This window comes from Eumetopias jubatus, unplaced genomic scaffold, assembly GCF_037043125.1.
Source record: "Eumetopias jubatus isolate StellerSeaLion01/CBP00866 unplaced genomic scaffold, mEumJub1_p1.0 scaffold_17, whole genome shotgun sequence".
Lineage (NCBI taxonomy): Eukaryota > Metazoa > Chordata > Mammalia > Carnivora > Otariidae > Eumetopias > Eumetopias jubatus.
In genome coordinates, this window is record NW_028274823.1 from 31,413,574 (window position 1) to 31,430,959 (window position 17,386).

Consider the following 17,386-nt stretch of genomic DNA (forward strand, 5'->3'; position numbering starts at 1 on the left):
TTTTATAATAGCAAAAAACCAGAAGCAACTTTATTATCCATTAATAACAAAATGGTTAAGTAAATTATGGAATACCAACATGATGAACTACTATGTGATCATTAAAAATTCTCTTCACAGAATATTTAAGGATGTGAGGGAATTATTTCTAATATAATAACTAAGGGAAAGAAGCATTATATATAACTTGATACAGTGTGGTCCCGACTTTGTAAAACATTTAAATATGCACAGAAAAAGACTAGGAGGAAACATACACAAGTATTAACAGCTATTCTAGGTGGTTGATTTAGAGATGATTTTAATTTTCTTCTTTATGCTTTTCTGTATTTCCCAATTTTTGTAAGATTTGCACAAAGTACATTTTTTTATAATTAGTAAAAACTTTTAATGATCATAATCACAGTATCCATAGGGTCACCCAAGAATTTTTTCAGCATTTCAGATCCTCAAAATGAGAAGGGGAGAGCAATTATGTCTTTCTCTTCACCTAATTTGGAAAATTTTAGCAGAAATTCCATGGGCTCTAGATGCCTTGTTTTTTTAGCCGCTTGATGATTTTCTGCACCTTGTCAAGAATCAGAGGGATTTTGCAGATTCTTTTGTCGGATAGTGCAGGATAAAGTTGAAAACGTGTTCCTCAATAATTGTTGTAACTGAGAAGGTCTCTGAAATGCTCTTTCCAGAGCTCAGTGACAGCTTCATTCTTATTTAGCAACTGTCCATCCAGGAATAGCAGGGAGCTGGTGGCTACTCGTGTGTGTGTGTGTGTGTGTGTGTGTGTGTGTGTGTGTGTGTGTGTGTGTGTGTGTGTGTGTGTGTGTGTAGAGGGGCACTTAAATCCAGACGTGTTATAAAATGTTAGAGGAATGCTAGATGCCTTCATGGGGTCATTTTTCCATCTCTTCTTTGTGCCAAATTACTTTGAGCCTCTGTCCTGGTTTATAGATGCCTCAATTTCTCTCCCTCTGAGTTGGTGTCAGCGTGCTGGAAATGAAAAGCCTTCTACCTCCTGGCCATGGTGTGAGGAGGTTGGACTACATGATATAAGGTGTCTTCCAATTCCAACCTGATTTGTTTGTAGGATACTTGGAGTCAGTCACTTCCTCCAACCCCTCATTTTTTTTTTCTTAAAAAAAAAGTTGTGAAATTAAAAAAAACAAAAAACAAAAAACAATTGTGATGTTTTATGGAAGCAAATCCCAGGACTTCTTCACAAACACTAACGATAGTGCATTAAAATCCACCCTTCAGTCAGCAAGAGCGGGACTGTTGGGTTGTAGAATATAGTACTGGATGTTCAAGAAGCTTAGAAGCAAATGGTAGACATGGTCTCTCATTTACAGGGGAGGCAGGCCCCAACCTAAGTGCCCCAACCTAGATACAGCTTCCAAAAACCCACCTTTTATGACGGTGGGATGGCAAGTTACGTTTGTTGAGCACCTGCTGTGTTCCTGGCATTGTGCTGAGCACTTTTTTTTTTTTAAGATTTTATTTATTTATTCATGAGAGACAGAGGGAGAGAGAGAGAGAGAGAGAGAAGCAGAGGGAGAAGCAGGCTCCCAAGGAGCAGGGACCCCGATGCGGGACTCGATCCCAGGATCCCGGGATCATGACCTGAGCCGAAGGCAGATGCTTAACCATCTGAGCCACCCAGGCGCCCCTGTGCTGAGCACTTTACATGAGTTTCTTGTGTACCCTTCAGCAATCCTCTGAGAATGATGCTTTTATTTCCCCCACCCCACCCCATTTTAAAGATGAGGAAACAGGTTTAAGAAACTTTCCTGACATCAGCTTAAGTTGTGAAGCTAGAATTCAATCCCAGAGCTCATATAGGAGCTCATATAGGACTAGTGTGTCCCCAGCTTACCTAGAAGAATCATCTGGAGTGTTTGTTAAAGAGACAGCCCCCACGTCCTTGGAGCTTCTCTGATAGGGTGGTCTGGGGAGAGATCAGGAATGTGGTAGTTTGAACAAGTGCCCCAGGTGATTCTCATCATCGGCTGAGATGATGATGTGTTTGACAATACCGCAATGGATCTCAGGCCTGGCTGCAAGGTATAATTATCTGGGAAGCTTTTTAAAAAGTCCTGTCACCTGGCTCCACCCTGAGACATTCTGATACTATCGGACTGGGGTGGGACCCACGCATCAGGATCTTAAAACACTCCAGGTGATTCTAAAGTGCAGCCAAGACGAAGAACTACCGCTCTGCTGCCTCGGCTGATTAAAATTAAATCAGCCTGACTCACTAAAAAAACACTGGTAAAAGAAGAATCACTCCGTGCTGACAGTCTCCCACTTTGAGCCCAGCCATCAGAGGAAGTCATGTAAAGGCTGAAGGAAGAAAAGCAAAATACCCTCCAGGGTGTGACAGCGGTCCTATTGTCCATTCACTCCCCAGTTCCTGATTGAACACCAAAATCAGATGCCCGGAAGGTGCTTCATCGGCCAGAGCTGGGAGGAAGAGGGGAATTCTCTTGCTTCATTACCGCAGTGGTTTTCAAGCTTTGTTGTGTATCGGAATCACAAGAAGGAGGCTGTTATTAAAACAGATCACAGGACCCTTTGCCCATAGTTTCTGATGCAGTCGGTCTAGGGTGGGGCTGACGCTGTCCGTCAGTAGACCTCTGCTTTAGCGTTTTGCCTGTCACTGAACCCACGTGCCACTTTGCCTATCACTGAACCCACGTGCCACTTTGCCTATCACTGAACCCACGTGCCACATGAGCGTAGGGATGGCCCCGCCCCACTTCCTGGCCAGTGAAAAACTGTGCTTTGGAGGAAGAATTTCTGAGAGAGCTTTCAGTTGGGTCTTAGACCCTTTGACCATGACATCTGAGGGACACACTGAGGCATCCAAATAGAGGAATCGGGAACTGGCCCCATTCCCCCGTCCCCTGGCCCACCTTCAGTCATAGGTTATTACATTCATTTCCAGCCACAAATATTGATTCATCAAATTATTCAACAAAGTGTATGGAATGCCTCCTCAGTACCAGGCAGTGTTCTAAGAGCTGGAAGAATGGTAGACAGCAGACCAGATTCTTACCTTCATGGAGCTCTTGTAGGGAACAAACACACATACATACATACACACACACACACACACACACACACACACTCAAAACAAGGTAATTTCAGAGAGTGGTAAGTGATATGAAGCAAGCAAATTGGGGTGACACTGCAGAGTGTGATTTTGGACTGGGAGGAGTGGGAGGGCCTTTCTGAAAGGAGGACATTGGAGCTGAGACCTGAAAGACAAAAGGAGTTAGTCTTTCAAGGGCCAGAGTGAAGAGTCCCTGGATCAAGAATGTCAAAACTACATTCTTATGCAAGTGAGGGCACAGAGGAAGCGACTGGCTCCAAGTGTCATAGAACCAAGGGAACAGTTCGTGCAGAAGTTCCCGAGGCAGGAATTGCTTGGTGCATGTGAAGAGCAGAAAGCCAGAGAAGGCTATGGGTAGGCAACAACCACTCACATTTACCTAGCTCTGTAAAGTCCTCGATGTCCATACTTATGGGGGCCTCATAACAGCCCTGTGATGTAAGAGAAAAGAGAGTATATATATCCCCATTTTTTTGTATAAAAAAAACAGGTGGAGAGAGGTAAAGGGTCACTCCCAAGGTGACAGGGTTAGTAAGAAGTGAAGCTTAAGACAGTGCTTGTCAAACTCCCATGTGCACACAAATCCCTGGGATCTTGTTAAAAGGCAGATCCTCACTCTCTGGGGCTTGAGATTCTGCATTTCTGATAAGCTCCCAGGTTATGTTGCCACTGCTGGTCCACAGACCACACTTTGAGTAGCAAGGCCTTCGATGGTTATTTTGTATTCTGGCTCTTTGATCAGGTGGACTGTGTCCTTGCAGTTGACCTCCTTTACCTACACGGGGGTCCAGTAGCTGGGGCTGAAGTCCACTCAGATGATGATGTAACACCCAGGAAGAGGCTATGGGGACCACCACAGGAACACCAGAAAGACCGGCTGGGGTCCTGGCAGCTGTGAAATCCTTCCTTTGTCTTAGGTGCAGCCTTGGGTCAGGACATACATACTGATGACCACGGCCTATTGGCTCCCTGCCACTCTGATTTACACTGGTGAAGTGCTCATCAATTCCGATAGGCAACTCCTTGAGTTATTTTAGGGTTTCGGATTTGATAGCAAAAACCACTCCATAAAGCCAACATTTCTCCTCTTGGTTATGCCTCCAAGGCATTGCTGCCTCTAGTTTACCAGTTGCCTTGCTAAAGATCTTGATTTTCTATCAGGGCCTTGGAGCTGACGTTCCTCCCCAGGGCTCTCCAGTCGCAAATTTGGAAGGTACCCTGGAGAGTGGCCATTAGAATGGTCCCAGGAAAAAGTTAGCATAGACAGTAAATGGCTGGCTTTCTTTTTAACGGGCGGGAATGTCACTGCACTAGCCACTGTTATGCAGAGAGGAAAAAAACTGACAACATTTGATTTGGGGGACTTTTCACCGCGTCCTGCCCCATTAGGTAAGCAGGGCCAGTCTGAAAAAGAAATTGTGGAGATCCAGTTACAACTCCTGAGCCTCGCTCCATCTTGCTGATGTGCCAGACAGTGTTCCTCCCCCCTAGTATTCCAGACATCACAATTCAGCTCCTGTCATGATGAGCAGCTTGCCAAAGGACTTAGAACCTGTCACGGAAGATGCCTGAGTGGAAGCCCCTTTATCAATTACCTTGGGCCCTCTTAGCTGTCAGGGGCCCACCTGGCCCAACTGTTCAGGACTTCCCCATACATTCCAGGCAAACCCAACACTAATGTGGCAGTAAACCACAAGCAAATCCCAACCACATAGAAATGCTTGGCAGATGCTCCCCCTTGTGCTGTGATTTCCTGAAGGTCCAGCAGACTCTTGAGTTGCTCAGAGAATTCTGTTTCTCACCTTTTGCCAAGATGATCCATGAGCCTAAATTAACAAAAATGACTGAGCTGACCTGTATTTGTCTACATTTTATTCAATTCAGCGAATACTTCTTGAGCTGTGTGAAGGAACCTTGCTAATGACTTGAGGAGAAACAGAGATGTGTAAGTCATAGTCCTTGTTGTCAAGATTGTAATCTAGTACAGTTGGGCCTATAGACACATCCACAAATATCTGTCATACAAAACAGAATGTGATAAACTCGGGACTCAAGGCAGGAACAGAGTGGTTGGGAGCTGGGTAGGAGAGGAGGTTAAATCTAACTGGAGAAGTCTGGAAAGATTTCTTGGAAGGGGCGGCAGTGGATCTGGTTTGCCCATGGGACGGACAGGATTTCAACCCCGGGATGAGCATTTGTAGTGAAATGAGTAATATCTACCATATGTGAAACTGTTGCCATGCATCAGGTCCTGTTCTCAGTGCTTCTCATGTGTTAGCTCATTTGATCATCTTATTAACCTCATGGAGTGGGCACCTATGTTATCATCCTCACATTACTGATGAGACAGGTGAAGTCCAGCCAGGTCAGGTAACCTTGTCCTGGGCCAAATTCTAGTCTGGGGTGGGGGTGGGGGTGTGGGGCTGGGATTGGAACCCAGGCAGCCTGGAGCCAGTGGCCAGGCTGGTAACTACTAAACTCCACGTACAAGACATTTGGTTTTCTTTTTTATGACCCTCATTTAAAAAATCACTAATCAACTCTGTTGAGCTTTGTTAGAAGCAGAGTAAGCACTGAGGACCTACTGAAGATGTTTGTTTACTCCCTCAGTACAGGCTTTTGAGCCACCTAATCAGCGAGGCCCTCGAGGAGAGCAAGCTGCTGTAGCCTGCCTTTCTGAGCTCTAGAAAGCCAAGGATAGGCTCTCCAGGCTGGCAGCTCCCCTGCTCCCAGAGAGTCTTTCTGGTCCTCAGAGGCCAGCCAAGCCCTTCTCTCTTCCTCTGGGGCTCTGAGCTCCGTGTCTGTGGTCCCTTTGGAGTCCTAAGGTGTAAGATGTGTTTGGGGGAGGGGAGACCATGCACAGAGGAGATGATCCCTCTTTCTTCCATGGCTTCGTGGCTTGGAGCTGTTCATGGCCCCACGAGGCAGTAGCAAGCTGGCTCCACACAGGACGGGCCCAGGCAACAGCTCTGCCAGGTGCTTCCTGCTTCCTTCTCTCTGGTACAGAGGAAAAAGTAGCATTTAGGCAGAGTCTCCGCATGTGAGCCGGGGGATCTTGGAGCGCCCAGCTCTGCACCTGTGTGAGGCTGTGCCGGCCTGGAGGAAGGGGCACGCTTCTGTTATTTGCACAAAGGGTCCCCTGGGACTCTGCAAAGGAGATGTGGCTCCCAGGCTGAAGAGAAATGCCACCTGACAACCACGCCATGTCTTTAAGGAAGAAGAGGTGGCCCAGTCCTAACCTGGGCCAACATAATACCAAGGGTTAATTCTCTTTCTCTTTTTGATGCCAAGTGATGTTGAATCTTGCAGCTACTTCTCCTCTGAAGAAAAGGAAGAGAGAGAGGTCTGCAAGCTCCCCCAACCCTGCATTTCCATCCCCCCCGCCCCCCCCCCCCCCCCACACACACACACACACGCCGACATCTCTGTGTTCTGGAGCTGAGAGGTCTGCAGTCCTTTGAACCTTCCAGCCAGGAGGCAGGTCGGGAACAAGAGCTGCCTGCCCCCCCAGCCTGCAATCTCTGAGAGAAGCATGAGGACCAGCCGAATCAGTCAGCCAGGCCCCAGGTCCTGCTCTGCCCTGGGATTGGTCTGGGAGCATTTTGTGTTAAATGCCGACATATAAATTTGTAGACGTTCCTTGTGAGCAAATTGGATTCCTTCACTGGGCCCTTAAGTGCTGCCATTTAGGCAGATTTAACAGGAGGCTCTGGCCACCGCCACCCCCGCTAGCACCCCTCCCTGTGCTGAGCCCTCCAGAGTCACCAGGGAATAGATCCCGGGCCAACCCACCGGAGAGAGCCAGGGGCTTGTGCACACTCCAGCCGCCACCGCTGCCCGCGCATCCTCCTGGCTTCCTCCCCACCGCTGCCGTGCGCTCCCTCCCTCCTCTCCCCACTCCCGCTCCCTTTCTCCCAACGCCTCCCGCCCGCCCGCCTGCCCGCCTTCCCCTCTTCCCTTCAGTCTCTCCCTCCTCCTGTCTGCGCTGTGGCAGCTGCTTCCAATGCACAGAGATGCACCAATTCATTCAGCCTAGCAGACTCTTTAAGGTCGTTACTAAATATATCAAGCAGAAGAAAGGGTCTTTTTTCCTATCTCTGAGCAGGGAGCATAAATGCTGGCTTTAGGATCCAAGCTGGTCCTCCCTGGTCCCAAATGGGAGGCAGTCCGGAGCCGGCAGGCAGCCAGGTTACAATGGGAATCTACCCTCCCACCAGGCAGGGGTGTGACCTGGCAGGGAGGGACAGAGGTGAGGCAGGGTGGGGTGCAGGGGATGCTGGGGAGACACCGGGATTAAGAGATGAAATCCATTTTATATCTTCAAGAGTTCGACAGCTCTGGAGACAATTTTCAACAAAGCTATTTCTCCCCCCTCTAGATTAATTTTTTTCCTTTATTTTTTAAGGAAATTAAGAAGTGTTGAAAGAACCTGATTTGCCAGTTCCGGGAATGGACTTCTATTTGAATGCCCTAAGCAGTGTTGTCTCCGATGTTTTTTTAAGTTGTAAGCAGATGACCTTGCTGCTTGAGCAGTAATGGGTGGTGAACCGCCAGACTTGAGTGTTGCATTAGAGGAAATGCACAACAAAGTTAGTCTGCATGTTCTGCGTCGGACAGATGCCTGGTCAGCTCTTCCTCTTGGGTCATGCTTTTATGGCGCACCCCATCTACCCAGTTCTCCTACTACACGGACACCCCCTTCCTGGGAGTCTCTGAGACTTCTTCCCCTCCTCCTAATGTGTAGGCAGAGCAGGCTGAGTTGTGATTTAAGAGAAACGCCTCCTCCCCATACAAAAATATCTCCCACACAGTATGCAGTGCCCATCGTTTAGAAGTTCTTTGAGGGGAGAGAAAAACATAAGTGGTATTTTATCTCCAAATAAAAAGTAGATGAGGTCACTGGAGAATGTGTAGGGCATTTGTTTATAACCTTTCCATTTATTTATTTATTTATTTATTTATTTATTTATTTATTGTCATGGGATCTTTTATGCTGTGGCTGCCTCCCCAGGTAAAATGTGCACAAGGTCATAGCCACAGACTTTTGCAGGTGACTTTAGGAGGTGCATGAATCCCTAGGGCCTGTCCTCAGACCTGCTGGACCTCCAAGTAAGAACTAGGGGGCCAAGGAAGGGAGGCTGGAGACACTGGCATTTCACTGACCATCAAAAGAAGATGCAGTGATGGTCAAGAAGGAAAAGTTAAGTGGAGAACATTCTAGAAAAGTGAGATGTCATGGAAGCCACAGGCCAAAAGGGGGTTCGGGATGGAGGAAGTGAGAACAGAAGGACTGAGTATTCGTTGGTGGCTCAGTCCTTATGTGTCTGCCTTTGGCTCGGGTCATGGTCCCAGGGTCCTGGGATCGAGCCCCACATAGGGCTCCCTGCTCGGTGGGAAGCGTGCTTCTCCCTCTCCCACTCCCCCTGCTTGTGTTCCCTCTCTCGCTGTGTGTGTCTCTCTCTCTCAAATAAATAAATAAAATCTTAAAAAAAAAAGAATTAGAATTTGGCAAGCTGTCGGGGGTGACCTGGGAGAGAGGCTTCAGCAGGGAGAAGGGAAGGAGTCAGATTCTCAAGGTGTGAGCATCAGGCAAGATGGTGCGGATGGTTCCGATGCCCTGTTCAAAATCTTGGACCAGAGCAGGAACAAGCAGCAACCAACTCTTTGGAACCACAGAGGAAGGGATTATTGCTTTCTGGGTGGGAAGTAAACAGGAAGACTTCACAGAGGAGAGGATTTTTGAGGTGGGTCATTGAAAAATAAATAAGAATTCACCAGGGAGAAAAGTGGGAGGCTGGAGAGGTGCATTTCAGGCAGGGAGAAGAGCACTTCCATGGAGATGGGCGTGTGGAAGAGGCAGGAATATGTGCTGATTTGCAGAGCATGTGAGGAGAAAAGAGGGAAGGGGGTATCACTGAAAACAGCAGAAGCCAGAGGGTATAGGGGCCAAGGAGTTCGTGCTTTATCCTGTCAGGCAGTGAACACTCATTGAAGAGATATTTTTAACATCCTTCTTTTTTTCCTTGTGATTCTAAAAGCAATATAAGCTCATTATAAAATTTCTTTAAAATGTGGAAAAATACAAAGAAACATAATTACTGTTAACATTTTGGCATATTACTTTTAGTTTCCTTTCCACACACTGTGTTTCATTAAATCTAAGACACCATCATATGGGACCACATCATTACTTTATGTGCCACGGAGAACATGCAATTACACTTGATACAGTGCTTCTTTTCAGAGAGAGTGAGACACATCCCATTTCAGATAGGTTCACACATGGGGAAAAATTCGGTGCCTTGGAATCGATAAGAGAAAGTTTTGTAGTTTTTCAAACGGAAGTTCTCCTTGTATTGCCAATTTTGTATGCTGCTTCTTTACTCAGAATTATACCACAGGTATTCTCCAGGTTATAAAGTATTCTCCAGGTTAGATTTGTACAGATCATCTTTAACAGCTGCCTAATATTCCATTTTGTAGATCTTCCACAATTTACACAACCATTTCTTTATCAATAGGTGTTGTGTCAATTTCTATTTTTTAATACTGTATATGGTGTCTCGGTGAAAAATGGTATACACAAGCTTTATTTCCTTTTTTTGTTATTTTTTCCAAGATAAATATATACTAAAAGGTAAACATTGATATGGCATAGTAAGACTTATGTTTGACAAATATATGTTATGCTTTCTAGCTCTCCAAATGACATAAAGAAACTATTGGTGAACTTAGCTGGCAATTCTGTGTTTAGTCCTGTAAATTTTTTTTCTAATTGTGGTAAAATTCACGTAACATAAATGTTACCATCTTAACCATTTTTTTTAAATATTTTATTTATTTGAGAGAGAGAACAAGAGAGAGAGCATAAGTGGAGTGAGGAAAGGAGAAAGAGGCAAACTCCCCACTGAGCAGAGAGCCCGATGCAAGGCTCGATCCCCAGTCTCCGGGATCATAACCTGAGCAGAAGGCAGACGCTTAACTGACTGAGCCACCCAGGCACCCCCATGTTAACCATTTTTAAGTGTCCAGTTTAGTGACATTAGGACATTCATGTTGTTGTGTGGCCATCAGCACCATCCATCTCCAGAACTTTTTTCATCTTGCAAAACTAAAACTCTATACCCATTAAACAATAACTCCCATTTCCCCTCCACCCAGCCCCTGGCACCCAGCGTTCCGCTTTCTGTCTCTATGAATTTGACTATTCTAGGTACCTCATCTCATATAGGAGGAATCATAGAGTATTCGTCCCTTTGTGACTGATTTATTTCACTTTGTGTAATGTTCTCAAGGTTCATCCATGTTGCAACATGTGTCAGAGTTTCCTTCCTTGTTAAGGCTGATATTGTTTCATTGTACCCATATGTCACCTTCTGTTTATCCATTCATCTGTAGGTGTGCGTAAGCTTCTATCTGAAGTCTGGGCTTTCTAGAATAGGTTCCCAGTCATTGCTCAAAAGATACAACAAAAGGGTTCCACTCTTGATTCATATTATGAAATTGCTTTCCCGAAACTTCATACAAATTTCTATTCCCACTATCAGTGTGTGAACATGCATGTCAGCAGTGCATATTATTCTTTGGTTTATTTTTGTTACTCTGATACTAGAAACACAACATGTCATTGTTTTAATATGCATTTCTTGGAGCATTCCTAATGAAGGTGAACTTATGTCTTCATTAGCCAGATGTGTTCACTCTTTGTAAGTTGTCTTTGTGTCCTGTGATCATTTTCCTATAAATATGTAGTGTTTTATTTATTACTTTGTACGTGCTGCTCATAGATTAATGAGTCATTCAGACAATCACCAATATTCTCATAGTGCCTCCCGTCTTGTGCCAGGCACTGTCTAGGCATTGGAGACACTGCTGGAAACCATGAGACCAAAACCCCTGCCCTCCTGGAGTTTATGTCCTAGTGAGGGAGAGAGACAAGGAACAAGATAAATGAGCAAACTGTGTCATGTGATAGATGGTGTGAGCGCTAAGGAGACAAACTGGGGAACGGAGGTAAATGCTGGGGCTGGGTGTCAGGGGTACCGCACTGAGGAGTCAGAGCTGAGGGCGGGAGCCCGAGGTCCAGGTCCACCGGCAGAGGGAGCAGCCACCACCAAGGCCCTGAGGCAGGAATACAGGGGGTGGGGCTGGCGCGGAGTGAGGAAGAGGGAGGGGGGAGAAGTCGGGTGTGCTTGCTCACGTTGGCTTCTTGCTCTGAGTGAGAGGAAGACCACGAGGACACAGACTTGGAGAGAGGCCTGACACATGTGACTCGCACTCTCAAGCAAAGCTGTTTCTGCGTTGAGGCGAGACTGTGGAAGGAAGGGGAAGCCAAGAGAACTGCTAAGTTCTTGCAGGAGTCCCAATGAAAGACTACAGGGCTTAGACCAGAGGTTAGCAGACGCGTGAGAAATAACCAGATTCTGCGCCTGTGTTGAGGTCCAGGTGGTAGGATTCGCTAATGAATCAGATGCAGGGGTGTGAGGGGAGGAGCACTTGGAGCTCTGGGCCCAAGGACCTAGACAGGAGTTGAGAAAGGAAAGGCAGCAGGGATGAAAGTAGAAGGGCATCGGAGCTCAGATTTTGACAAGTTACGTTTGAAACGTCTATTAAACATTCAAGAGCAATATTGAGTAGGCAGTTGGATATACGAGTCTGGAGTTCAGCGAAGAGGTCCGGGGTGGAGACATAAATCCGGGAGTTGTCAGTGTTCTGATGGTATTTAAAGCCCTGATACTGTGCCAGGTCACTAAAGAATGGGGAGTGGCAGGAAGAGAGAGGAGAAGCCTGCTGCCTCCGGTGTCAGGTGCAACTACTCCTTTGGCATGGTTACCAGGCATGATTGGCACACACCCCGACAGTTACCAGGCTGGGGGTAGCCAGGGTGGGGGCAAAGACGTGATCGGACCTATGTTTCAGATCTGTGGCCCTGTGGGGTCGATTGTGGTTTATCCCATCTCTCTTGAGTGTGGAGAGAATCTGAGAGCTTCCTATCAGAGGTCCGCAGCGGGCAATGGCTAATGTCTCAGATTTCCATGGTTACTTTTGACCAAAGATCAGCTAACTCTTCCATCTAGGGAGCCATCATCAACACGGCGAAGCGCATTGACAGCCCTTTGATATTGATGGGGGAAACGGCAGGTTTGGGAGAAAGAAAGAGAAGGGAGAGGCAGGGACCCAAAGGGAGGCTTGGGCTGAGTCGCAGTGCCTTCTTTAAGCACTGATGCTTAAGGGGCTAAGGGAGGCACATCCAAACACCTGGCGAGTTTATCAATCTATTTATCTTATCACTGGCCCCCAAGCCTCTGACCCCAGGAGACTCTAGAACCCTCTCCTGCCCCAACATGAACCACTCCCTATCCCCGATAGAAAACCCTCGCTGTCTCTTAGATTGGAGCTGGGATGGAATAGCAGTGCTTGGCCAAAAAGGATGCTTCGCCATAGGTGACTCCTTCCCTCTGTGGCTCAGGGACCTATCAGTATGAAGAAGGGTGACCCTATAGTTTGCCACCCAAACCATGGCACTTTTGACATGGAAGGAAGGGGGACCTACTAATAATTACCCAGAACAACAAACGTATACTGGGCAAACTCTGGTATTTAGATCACCAGTGTCATTCCAAATGTCATCAAGAAATTCCAGTTATTGGCGTCACCTACAAGGAGATTATTTAAAAAATAAATCTCCGAGCCAGACTGCGTATGTACTGGCTCAAAATCTTTGGGAATGGGACCCACCTTTTATCCCTTCATCGCTTTTCTTTCCTGGAGAGGTGATTTAAAGTCTTTTGGAGAAGGCGCTAGCAGGAAGAAAGAGCTGCTAACCAAGGAGGGACTCCTCGTTCCCATCCCCTTCCTGGGAAACGAAGCCTTCTGTGTGTTCTGGATGCTCAGTTTCTTGTCTCCTCTCTGGGCCTCTGGACTGCTCCATTTTCCCTGACTCGATGCTGGGCTGTGGTAGTAAGACATTAAGAATTGTCCCTCTGACACACACCCAGGACTCTTAAAGGGACAGCAAGATTAACTCCTTAGATGTCAGTCCTCTGGCACATGTCCCTCCTACAAGTCAGCATCGTTCCCCTTTCATAATCCATTCTGGCTCTGTCATATGTGAATTTAAAACCGTTTTGAGTTTCATTTATATTTTAAGCCTGTTTTCTCTTCTTTGGATTACAAATGCCATAAATTTCCCACCAGTTGACTAGTGCTTCCTTGATTTGTCCTAAATGCCAACCCTCTCTCCTTGCCTAGATCCTAGACTTCTGAGAGGTAGAAGATAACGAATCTTTCTAGGAAGCCATATATACTCCTTCCTTATGTGATGCTTCTGTGTCAACAGTCATAGGGCAGGAAGGGACCTCAAACATAGAGTGAACTTACTTTTCCAATTTTGTCCACCAGATCTCTTTCCTTGTAGCTGCTCAGTCTGCTTGAATACACTTAGTGATAGAGCACTCATTACCTCCAGAAGCAACCAGCCCCAAATTTGCAGAATGTCTTTTTTTAATATTGGGTTTTTTTTCTCAGCTTTATTGAGATATAATTGACATGTAATATTGTATAAGTGTACAGCACAATGACTTGACATATATATTCCACACATATCATGGAAAGATTACCACAATAAGGCTAGTTAACACATCCATCACCTCACAGAATGTTTTTTGTTATTATTGCTTAAAAATCAGCTTCCCCTAGGATAGAATGATTCATGTGGGAATAGAGTTGGAGACATCAGTGTGAGCTCCTGTTTAACTCAATTTAGATACAGATGGTTACATATAGAAATATTTATGAATATGTATACATACAGGGGTTAGATATACACGTATTTCCTTGTTCTGTCATCTGAGAGGGCCTAGAACTAATGAACACCCCAATAGCATTGGGCACACCCAGCCACCAGATCTTGGTTTCTAAAACCATTCTCCAATACAAGGAACCAGGGCTTCCTAGAGAAATGGCTGATTCTAGGACTAGGGCAGGAAATATGCAAGATGAACCTGGAGCACCTGTTAGTGGTAGAATGTAAGGAACTGGTCAAAAATCCACAGTGAAGGGTATGTCTAAGAGGCCAGGAGCTAACTGAAAGAGCTCCCAGTGACCAAAGCTGGAACAATTTAAACAATAACAAAAAAATATGAGATTATAACCCAAAGTATAAAATAATATCAGTGAATCTATACTGATATAAATAAATGATTAAACAAATACATAAATGTACCAGAAGAGACAAATCTCCCATGAAGAAAAATTCCAAATAATGTATGTAGAGACTTCATCCTCAAGGTAGGTTAAGCATAACTACACTCCATAACCTAAGTGTGGGCTCCACACAGTGACTTCCTTCCGAAGAGTGCAGTATGGAAAGGGAGGGGAGGAGTAACTTTACAGTGGAGAAATCTGGCAAATACTACCTCAGCCGGGTGATCAAGCTTAATATTGACAGGGATAAGTCATGTTGATAGTATGTACCATTGATGTGATGAACATGGCATTTACCCCTGTGGTCTTCCTTCCAAAGACCTGTAACCCCAGTCTAACCATGAGAAAAATATCAAGCAGATCCCAAATGAAGGACATTCCACAAAACACCTGACCAGTACCCCTGAAACTGTCCAAGGCATCAAAACGAAAGAAAGTGGGAAATTGTCACAACCAAGATGAGCCTCTGGCGTCCTGACCACTAAATGTGATGTGGTGGGGCGCCTGGGTGGCTCAGTTGGTTAAGCGTCTGCCTTCGGCTCAGGTCATGATCCCAGGGTCCTGGGATCGAGCCCCGCATCGGGCTCCCTGCTCGGCGGGAAGCCTGCTTCTCCCTCTCCCACTCCCCCTGCTTGTGTTCCCTCTCTCTCTCTCTGTCAATTAAATAAATAAAATCTTTAAAAACAAAAATAAATAAATAAATAAATGTGATGTGGTATCCTAGATTGGGTCTGGAAGAAAAAGGAGACTTTAGGTGAAAACTAAAATCTGAATGAAGTATGGACGTTAGTTAATAATGTCTCAATACCTGTTTATTAACTGTGGCAAATATAACATACTAATGTAGAAGATTAATGATAGAGGAAACTGGGTATGTGGAATATACCCACTGGGTATGCGGAACTCTATAAAAAATTTGCGATTTGTCTATAAATCTAAAACTCTATCCCAAACTAAAATTTTTTTAAAAAATGAAAATCAGGGCACCTGGGTGTGGCTCAGTCGGTTAAGCATCTGCCTTCAGCTCTGGTCATGATCTCAGAGTCCTGGGACCAAGTCCCGCATCTTCTCCCTCTCCCTCTGCCAATCCCCCTACTTGTGCTCTCTCTCTCTCTCTGTCAAATAAATAAAAATCTTTTTAAAAAAATGAAAATCAGCCTTTCCTGCCTACCTCCTCCCTTGCTTCTGTCCTTAGCCTAAATGCATTCTCCATGACAGCCATCACACTCACCCTTCCCCATGCCCTATCTGTCTTCTCATTTCCAAGTCCAATACCTCCCTCTCCTTCATCAGATCCTGGGTCCTGGTTTCAGTGTCTTGCACTAACTGGATCACCCTTCTCCAGACAGTTCAGTTTGCCAGCAGTCTCCCAAGTTCACGGACTTGTCCAGAACTAAACATAGCACTCCCAGCATGGCTGTTTAGCCCAGGGAAGAAGAGGGCCATGTCACCTCCTTCTGCTCATACACTGTGTCTCTATTACTATACCCCTCAGAGACTTCAAGACTAGTACTTTTGCAGGCAGCCACCTCATGTCAATATCTCAATATCTCCAACTCAACTACCCCAATTTTTTTCAAACAAATTCACTGCAATCAATATAAGGAATAACTTTCTGCCAAGTTGAAGATTACCGCCCCAAAAAAGGCAGGGTGGAGGGTTGCCTGTAGTAGTGAATGTTCCATGAAAGGGAGTATTCAGCCACTACAAAGAAATGGGAGATCTGGTGGGTGGATTTACAGTCTCCTGGACAAGTTACTGCTCTTGCCTTGGTTCCCTCATCTTAACAACAAGGGTAACAGAACCTGCCTTGTAGGGGATTGAGAATGGAACAAGTTAATGTGTGTAAAGCCGCTTAGACCAGTTTCTGGCACCCAGTACTATATAAGTGTTTGCTCTTATTTTCAGCTCCTATCTCATATTGGTTTCAAGGGTGGAGACGGTCCACATATAAGATTTGCCAGCAACCCTTGTAAATCACTCCTTACTCGCAGGTCCCTTTTGGATCCTGGCTCTGACACCTGGCTCTGACACCAGCTCTGACCTGGTTTCCTCCCCAGCTCTCTGTCATCTGCCCATTTGACCAGCAGGCCCACCAGTGTCCCTTCCAATTCATTTGTGTGCAAGTTAAATAGAAGGAGACTGAGGGTAGAGCCCCATGGTGAGTGTGATGGGGTGATAAGGCTGGGTCTCCTACCAGCCAGGCTGGTATTACAGTGAATAGAATGAAGCAGCCTCCATCCTGGGGCGCCAGATTGATTTTACCACAAATCATGACGAGCGCCTTACACATGCTAATGACTCACTTCCTTTGGTTTTAAAGACCAGCCATTTCAGGAACATCAGGGCAAATGATGGGCTCAGTAGCTATAGAGAAAGAAGTTAGAGGTGCTGGCATCTGAACTTAATTAGACTCCTGTGCTCTTTATAAGGCCTGATAAGGTTAGGCAAATACATTCAGCATTAATAACATTATCAGCACCGCGTGGTCGGCAAGCCTTGCCAAAGTCGATAATGTCAAGTTTTTGTGGTTCGAAACATGTGTCTTCTATTCACACTCAGGCCTGTTTCTTGCATGCCAACAGCTGGTGCCACATCTGGAAAGCCTGTCTCTGCTGTGGCTTCTTTTCTCCTATGAGTGTTTTATGGGACACCCCACCCCACCTCAATCCTTTTAAGAGAAAAGGGCTCACTCATTCATTCTCTGATAGCCTGTCAAGTGGCAGCTCTGTACATTTGCTCCAGGGGACCCGTTGGACCAGAGAAGCTCACGCTCCAGGGCCATGGACCTCAAACATCAGTGTGCAGATTATCCAAGGCGGTAGTGCGGAGCTTAGGAAAGAGGCATTTCTGGATCCCACGCCAAGGCCACCGTGGTAAAAATTGGGGGCAGGGGCGGTGCATGGCCTGGGGCTCTGCATTTCTGGCTCTGCTCTCCAGGTGATCCAAGGACCACACTCAGGAAACACTCATCAAAGGGCTTTTAGGCCCCCATAAGCCATCCACCATAATATACTCGGTCATGAGTATAATTAGCAAGTCATTCTGTCTTGAAGGAGGATCAGGTAAGGC

General features: G+C 46.0%; 1 protein-coding gene across 4 annotated transcripts in view; it reads left to right on the forward strand.

Annotated features, from left to right (window-relative positions):
- Positions 1–17,386, forward strand: part of CRTAC1 (cartilage acidic protein 1) — a 145,078-nt gene that overhangs the window by 35,834 nt on the left and 91,858 nt on the right. The gene's annotated exons all lie outside the window — the stretch shown is intronic.